Consider the following 8,860-nt stretch of genomic DNA (forward strand, 5'->3'; position numbering starts at 1 on the left):
TTCACGCACATCTGAGTCTTCAAAATAAATCCTTTCTTTTCAGCACTTCAAAGAGGTCTTGTGCAGCAAACTGATCCAATTCAAAGTGTCCATTGATTTCTTATCTGCTACTTCCATAAGTATTGATTATGGATCAAAGCAAGATGAAATCCTTAACAACTTCAAACTTTTCTCCACTTGTCATGATGTTAACCATTTGTGAGGATTTCGTTCTTCTTTAGAATAAATTACAATACATACTGAAGACTGTAATCCTTGACCTCTATCAGCAAGTGCTTCAAGTCCTCTCACTTTCAACAATTAAGGTGTGCCATCTGCATATCACAGTTTGTTAATAAGCTTTCTTACAATCCTGATACCACATGCTCAATATAAGCCAACTTGTCTGATTATCTGCTCAGTTGAATAAGTATGGTGGGAAGATGCAACCATGATGCACACCTGCCCTGGTGTAAATCCAGGCAGCATTCCCTTGTTCTGTTTGCACAACTGCCTCTTGGTCTTTATACAAATTCTGCATGTGAACAATGTCGTGTTCTGGGATTCCAATTCTTCTCAAAGTTATCCACAGTTCGTTAGAATCCACACAGCCAGATGCAGTGCGGTTGTCCCCTGGTTTCAGCCATCTGACATTAGCAATGCTATCCCTTGCTCCATGTTCTCTTCTGAATTCAACCTGAACCTCTGGCAGCTTCCTGGCAACGAACTACTGAAACCATTGTTGGGTAATCTTCAGCAAAATTGTTCTTGCATGTCAAGTCAGAAATATTGTTCAAGTTTGAGCATTCTGTTGCATCACTTTTCTTTGGAATGGGTACAAATATGGTACTCTTTCAAGCAGTTGGCCAAGTAGCCGTTTTCCAAATTTCCTGGCATAGACCAATGAAAGCTTCCAATGCTTCATCAACTTGTTGAAACATTTCGATGGGTGTTCCATCAACCCCTGGAGCCTTATTTTGGGCGAAGGCTTTCAATGCCATTTGTCCGTCTTCCTTCAGCACCACTGACCCTTGAGCACATGCTACCTCATGAAATGGAGGAATGTGGACTGATTCATTTTGGTACAGGGTCTTTGGGTATTATTTCCATTTTCTTTTGATGCTTCCTACCTCATTCAATATTTTGCTCAGAGAATCTTTCAATATTTCAACTTGAGGCTTGAGGTTTTTTTCCTTGAGTTCTTTCCATTTAAGCTGTTGAGTGTGTTTTTCCTTTTAGGTTCTCTAACTCTAGGTCTCTACACATTTCATTGTAATATTTTGTATTTATTATGGAATCACTCTTTGAAATTTCTGTTCAGCTTTTGGATTTCTTCATTTCTTCCATGTGCCTTAGCTAGCTTATGAGTAAGAACTAGTTTCAGTTTCTTGTTACATCCACTTTGACCTTTTTTTCCCTCATCCTTTTAGTGACCTTTTTCTTTCTTCATGGATGGTGTTCTTGATGATAGCCCGCACCACATCAGGTCTTCTGTCACTAGTGTAGATTGTAGCTAATCCATCCATGCGATGTTCTTGAGTCCAGGTGGGATAGACACAAGTTCATGTTTTTGGCTCTCATGATCTTGTTTTAATTTTCTTCAGCTTCAACTTTAACTTCCAAATGAGCGCCTGATGGTGTTTTCCGTATTCAGCTGGTTTTAGCTACTGATGTTGTGCTTCTTCATCTTCTCTTGCCACCAAAACTAACTAACTAACTAACCAACTAACTAATGCCATTGAGTCAATCGGTGCTCAAGGTGATGCCATAGGACCCTGTCGAGCCCTGGTGGTGTACTGTTTACCAGCTAGGCTACTAAGATCAGCAGTTCAAATGAGCAGTCTGCACCATGGGGAAAAGATGTGACCTACTCCCATAAAGAGTTACACTCAAAAAAAGGCGGCACACGTAGGGCATCTCTATTGCTGTACATGCAGAACCAACATCAAGAGATTTCGGAAGCATGATTTTTGTTATCTGTGCTGCTAGTGATGTTGGTCCTGGTGCCCTAAATTGGTGAAGGAATAGAGTAAGCTCTTTCACGCATTTCTGGCTGCTCTTGTTAGGAGCTTTGAGCACTTATTTTTAAGTTTCCCCTAAGCATCATATTTACTACTATGTAATGCAATCTTCTAAATTTCTGTTCAGTTAATACAGATTTCTCACTTCAAAAAGCCTTTCTTGCTAACTTTTTTTAGTTTCTCCATCCTCAATGACCATTATCTGTATTAAAAAGAGCAATAACCAAAAAAGACTTCCACTCCCAGGACCCACAGGACCACTCCTGACCTTTCCGACGGGGCCACAATGCGTCAGAATTGACTTAACGACCATTAGTGAGTCTTATGCCTGAGATGTAATCAGCTTGGTTTCTGTGTGTTTCATCTGGAGAAATCCATATATATAGTCACCATTTTTGTTATCGTCACTATTATTACATAATTCTATCATGCGATATCCAGCTTCATGTCTATTACCAAGACCATATTTTTTTAACTTCTGTTCTTTCCTCTTTGTTTCCAAATCTTACATGCCAGTCACCAATAAATATCAATGCATCTTGATTGCATATTGAAGCAATTTTAGATGGAAGATATTGATACACTTCTTTAAATACTTCATCATTAGCCTTAGTGGTTTATGTATATATTCCGGTGATCATTATATTGATTATATTTCCTTGAATTCAAATAGATATTATCCAGACAGTAATGCATACCAAGATAGATCTTGAAACACCCTTCTTGGTGATGAATCAAGCACCGTTCCTCTTCAATCTCTCCTTCCCAGTGAAGGAAGCCATATGATTTTCTGGTTCAAAAGGCAAATACCAGTCCATTTCAGCTCACTAACACATAGGATATACATCTTTATGCATTCCATTTCATTATTGACCACTTCCATTTAACTTATATTCATACTTTGTACATTCCAAGTTCCAATAATTAATTGATATCAAAGCTGTTTCTCTCATTTTGAGTCAGGTTCTATTCGAAGTTGAAGGTCCCTAAGGCTTTACTCCATCTTCGTCATGACGGTAGACTCTCCTTAGAGAAAACCATCCAGCTCAGTTGTATTTTCAGCGCATTAAGACCTCAGAGGCTCATCTTCTGCCGTTGTTTGACAGTGTCTGCCTGTATTCATGAGGTGTGCAGCACCTGACAACATTTCAGTGCTGGCCATAAGGTTTTCAGTGGCTTATTTTTCAGGAGTAGACAGTCTATTCTTCCTTCCTCTATTTAGAGATGTGTGTAACTCTAGTCCAATTTCAAGTCAGATGTTAAGCTGCAGACTTTCACTTGCATCGCTTCCAGGCTGGCCAGGCCAGGATTGGCAGGAACACCATAGACTGCCAATGTCAGCAGTCAGACTTGTGACTGGAGAGGTGAATGTAACCAAGGTCACTAGTCAGCTGGAAATCAAATTGCAAGCTGCCAGTGGCTCTCAGAATCACGAGGCAATAAGGCTGTTGACTCAATCCAAGCGACCAGAGGTCAACAAGCCAGTTACAGGATCCAGACACAGGAAACAAAGCAAACAAGCTTTCCACAGCAGCTATTTTTGTAGGAAGAAGGCCACACCCATGAACAAACTTCCTTCTTTTGCATCAGGGATGCCACCTGAGTAAGGGGCTTTCACTGCAGCCTCATCGTCCCACAACCACTTGGCTGCTCACATCAGATGACGTCATGGGAGCTACTGCCAACCCACAGAAAATCCTGGCTCAGCCCAGTTGCCACATAGAACCCAACCAGTACAGGTGGTAACAAAGGCCTATTTACTTTCCAACCTCAGACCACCACACCATCACTTGGGTTTCCTTATATTCTACCCCAAACTATGTAACTAGTACTTTTAAAAAAGTTTTTCAACTGATTAAAAGTGCCAAATATTTATCTGGATATCTCTGATATGCTTTTTAAATTCACCTATGAAGAAGGCCTAACTACATTCTTCCAAAAGCTCACAGCCATGGAAAATCCCACAAAACATAATTCTCTCCTTAGCTACAAGGAGTACACTTGGCTCAATGTCAATTGGGTGTAAGAGTGGACAGGAAGACAGCAGTGTCCATTCTTAAGCAAGGTCCTTTGTTCGCTGGCCATGCAAACATGAAAAGTGCAACAAAGGAGTCTGTACTTCATACTCCTGTTGCCCTCCTTCCCTTCAATGGAAGGGATGACTTGGTCCCCAAAGGCACATTTGAAAACTTCTGGAGGTAGGGTTTGGTTGTCACAATTGAGATTGGCACCCACGGATGCCCAGGGTGCTACACAGCGCGCAGGACAGCTGCAACCTGGAAACAGAGAGTTCTCTGTTCCCAAATGTCAATAGTGACACACTGAAGACACACTGCCTCAGCGCATGCCATAAATATGTTGACTTACATGTTGCCTTTGAAATGGGGCAATCTGTTGGACTGAAGAGAGATGAGAAATAATTCACTAACTAGCATGAAACCATTTTTCTCATGTTGTTCTATTTCAGAATGATGAAAGATTTTTGAGAATCACTATGGGAATTTAGTAAAAGTAAAAATTATGTTTCCCTTTTAGTACACACTCCATCTCATGCAAAAATCCGTTTTCATGTAGTGCTCCTTTAGATTCTTTAATTTGGAACTGAATTCGCAAACTTTTGGCAAAACGCAATTTCCTTTTGGGTGCCCTGTTCCCTTGTGATAGCTTCTTGCTTCTATTAAACTTACAACTCAGACATGTGTTGCATTGCATGTATCCTGTCTCTTCTTTTTCCTGTCTCTACTTTTTTTAGCCCTCTCATTGCTGGTTTTACTAAATTTTGGAAACATACACTTTTAAAAAGATCAATCTGCCAAAATTCTGAAAAGTTTTAAGGAAACCATAACTAACAAAATACATGTAGTTAACTCTCTTTCCTTCCAATCACTCCATAAGCTGCTGCTAAGTCTAAAAGATTCTGCTGTTACATAGCCGAAATCATCTGGGTTAACACCTCTTTCTTTCCCATAATTGTTTTAAATACCTGTGTCATGCTCTCATTCTTATTAATCTTATCAAAGTCACTTGCTTTGCAAAATTCTATTTCTCCACAGATTTCATATGAGTTCTACCATAGACGGAAGGAGACTCTAGCTTTACAGTGTGATTGGTGACCTGGGGCCTCGTGAGAAGTAGTGAGCTACTTCCTCAAAATCAGTTCTGCCACTGGTGTGTTGTATAACTTTGGGAAATCGGATTCATCTATTGGGAGATTCTTTATGTTATCACTTCTAAATTGAGATGATACAAGTGTTCTCAATCTATGCACATCCAGCCACTAATTTGTAATAAATGGTCCTCTGACTCTCATCACAACTTCTGTGCAGGTGGCTAAGGTCCATTGTTACTGAGGTTTTAGGGATGAAGATTGGAAATCTGAAGGGGCTACGTGTGGGTTCACCAGCCGTAATAGAACACAGTGACAAAGTAGGGGATGTACCCCCCACATAATAGAACACAGTGACAATGTGGGGAACGTACTCCCCACATAATAGAACACAGTGACAATGTGGGGAAGTACCCCCCCACACATAATAGAACACAGTGACAATGTGGGGAAGTACCCCCCACATAATAGAACACAGTGACAATGTGGGGAAGTACCCCCCCCACACATAATAGAACACAGTGACAATGTGGGGAAGTACCCCCCACACACATAATAGAACACAGTGACAATGTGGGGAAAGCACTACACCAAAAGTCTGACATACTGGTTTTCAAGCTGTCTGAATGACTTCGAATGCCTTAAAGGGATAGGGACTGCTGTCCCTTTTTGTCACTTCAACACATTGTCCAATGCCAAAATGAGTTTCCTAGGAACTGACAACTGGAAATGTTTCTTCCTGGAGACATGAATTAAATGGTGCAGGCGAAGACTTGAGCGAGACCGTTTTTGGATGACTATGACGGATTCGGAAGCACACATGCCACCGCAGTGCTCACGATGCTGTTCCAATAGACAGTGCAGTGCTGGCACTGCTGCAGCAGAGACACCGAGACCTCAAATGTGTGGACTTCTGCTCAGTGTTGGAGTAAACACACATTTAAAAAATATATATATATATATATGGCTCCTCCTCATCGGAACAACAAACGATACTAGTCCAGTAAATTGTGCTTGCTTTCTGAATTTAAATGGCAGATTGTTGATTCTCAGCAGGTCCTGTGGTGACTACAGTCCATAAGATCAAACACATCGCCAATTGCAGGGCCCCGAACCAACCACACTGCAGCTCAACATCCTGCTAAGAATTTACATTTCCACCTCAAATACACTGAGTCAGAATTTATAGTTCAATATACTAGGGGATCCTTACAGATCTCTGGCCAGCTAGTTTGAAGTCCTGCTCAAGGGCAAGACAAACTGCTGTTTTAAGTTTGTCTTAGAGAAACAAAATAACTATAAGACCAGTATTTTAAGTATAAGAAAGGAAAACTAGCACCAACTTAATTATCGTATATAATCGTGTATAAGCCGAGTTCTTCAACATAATTTAAAAAATCTTTTTATTAGGGGCTCATACAACTCTTATCACAATCCATACATACATCAATTGTGTAAAGCACATCTGTACATTCTTTGCTCTCATCATTCTCAAAACATTTGCTCTCCACTTAAACCTCAGGCATCAGCTCCTCATTTTTCCCCTCCCTCCCACTACCCCCTCCCTCATGAGCCCTTGATAATTCATAAATTATTATTTTGTCATATCTTTCCCTGTCCGGTGTCTCCCTTCACCCACTTTTCTGTTGTCCATCCCTCAGGGAGGAGATCATATGCAGATCCTTGTAATCGGGTCGCCCTTTCCAACCCACTCTCCCTCTATGTTCCCAGTATCGCCACTCGCACCACTGGTCCTAAAGGGATCATCCGCCCTCGATTCCCTGCGTTTCTGATTCCTATTTGTACCAGTGTCCATCTTCTGGTCTACCCAGACATGGAAGGTAGAATTGGAATCATGATAGTGGGGGGTGGTGGGAGCAGAAGCATTTAAGAACTAGAGGAAGTTGTATTTTTCATTGTTTGCTACATCGTACCCTGTCTGGCTTGTCTCCTCTCGAGACCCCTCTGCAAGGGGAACTCCAATGGCCTACAAATGGGCTTTGGGTCTCCGCTCCGCACTCCCTCCCTCATTCACAATATGATTTTTTGTTCTGATGATGCCTGTTACCCCGTGGGCTTTGCTGCCTCTGAGCTAGATGGCCACTTGTTTACCTTCAAGCCTTTAAGACCCCAAGCGCTATATCTTTTGATAGCAGGGCATTATTCGCTTTCTGCGCCACATTTGCTTATGCACCCTCTTTGTCTTCGGAAGTTGTGTCGGGAAGGTGAGCATCATAGAATGCCAGTTTAGTAGAAGAAATTATTCTTGCATTGAGGGAGTACTTGAGTGGAGGCCCAATGTCCTTCTGCTACCTTATTACTAAACCTATAAATATATGCACATAGGTCTATTTACCCATCCTCATATATAAATATATTTGCATATATACATGTCTTTATCTACATCTCTATAAATGCCCTTTGCCTCCCAGCTCTTTCCTCTATTTCCCTTGACTTTCCTCCTGTCCCACTATCATGCTGTCCCCACCAGGGTTTCAGCAATTCCTCTTTGTTATATTACCCTTGATATGCTGAAAAAGCCCCCCTCGACTTATACTCGAGGGAGAGTCCCCACTTAACCTGTTCTCCAGTGCAGTGCGGGTGTTCTCCGGTCTCTCCTGCTCCTCTGTGGATACCTGCAGCCTCTGTGGGTGGTCGGATGACTGCTGATATCACTGCTCTTCGTTTCTCTTGCACGCTGGCAGCCTCTGTGTTGTCCACGCCGTACTGGGGAAGAACCTACCTGCCCGCTTCTGTGTGCTGGTACCTGGGGCGCATGGCATCCTTGTCAGATGAATGTCTGATGAGGCTGCTCCCCTAACACATCATTACGGGTCCAGTAGGCGCAATTGTACAGCGATAATAAGTAAAGATCATAGTAAAGTTATAGAGAGCATGAGAGATAGAAGTGAAGTATTGAAATAAATGGAGTCAGTCACAATTCATAGTAGCATGCTCACCTCAGCTCCACTTGATGGTCCACGTGGAGGGAGAGAGAGAGATTTAATGCTAGCCCAGGCCTTTTATATTCTCTGGGGCTGTGCAAGCCCCCTAATTGCAGGTGAGGACATACGTCACTGGAAGGGGCTGTCCTATAGGTAATACAGTAATGAGAGGGGGGTGGTCTAGGGATATACATGCAATAGGAAGGGGAGGGATTGGGGTTATACATGTGACAAGATGGGCAGATCCTAGGTTTAGGATGGCAGCTTAACTTTGACCTATTCCCTAGATCTGCATAGGAACCATTATCAGTAGGGTGCAAACCCCATCTACTAGAACCAAATAGATGGCTGCAGGTATCCATTGTCTTTAACAGCAGGGCATGAGGCAACTGCAGTCTGGCAACTGGGAGGATGGCTGTGAGCATCTGACCTCCCCCCACAGCTGCTCTTCTTCTCCTGCTCTTCTCTGTGACCAATGATGTAACCTTTACAGTCTTACCCATGCTTGGTCACGCCCCCTTGCTCCACCCAAGCATTGCTGAGTACAGGTACCGGTATTTCTCTGGTCTTGGATATACAGTACGCTTAGTTACAGCACTTAGTCTGTTATATTTTATTTTCTTGTTAACCCCTATCTGGATCCAGTGTTGACTATGCTTGCATGGAGCAACCTGTGTTAAGGCTCATAATTCTCATGCTGCGTTGTGTACACATTGTGTTACTGCGTGTATTGCATTAGCACTTCCCATACATATATGGTAACACTGCATATTCAGTAATGTAGCGTGAGATAGTTAAAGTTTATTGTG

At 42.2% G+C, this 8,860-nt stretch overlaps 1 pseudogene; it reads left to right on the plus strand.

Moving 5' to 3' along the window:
- Positions 1-1,871: 1,871 nt before the first annotated feature.
- On the plus strand, positions 1,872-1,990 carry LOC142444204 (U11 spliceosomal RNA; annotated as a pseudogene).
- Positions 1,991-8,860: the final 6,870 nt, after the last annotated feature.

Source organism: Tenrec ecaudatus, chromosome 3 (genome assembly GCF_050624435.1).
Source record: "Tenrec ecaudatus isolate mTenEca1 chromosome 3, mTenEca1.hap1, whole genome shotgun sequence".
NCBI lineage: Eukaryota > Metazoa > Chordata > Mammalia > Afrosoricida > Tenrecidae > Tenrec > Tenrec ecaudatus.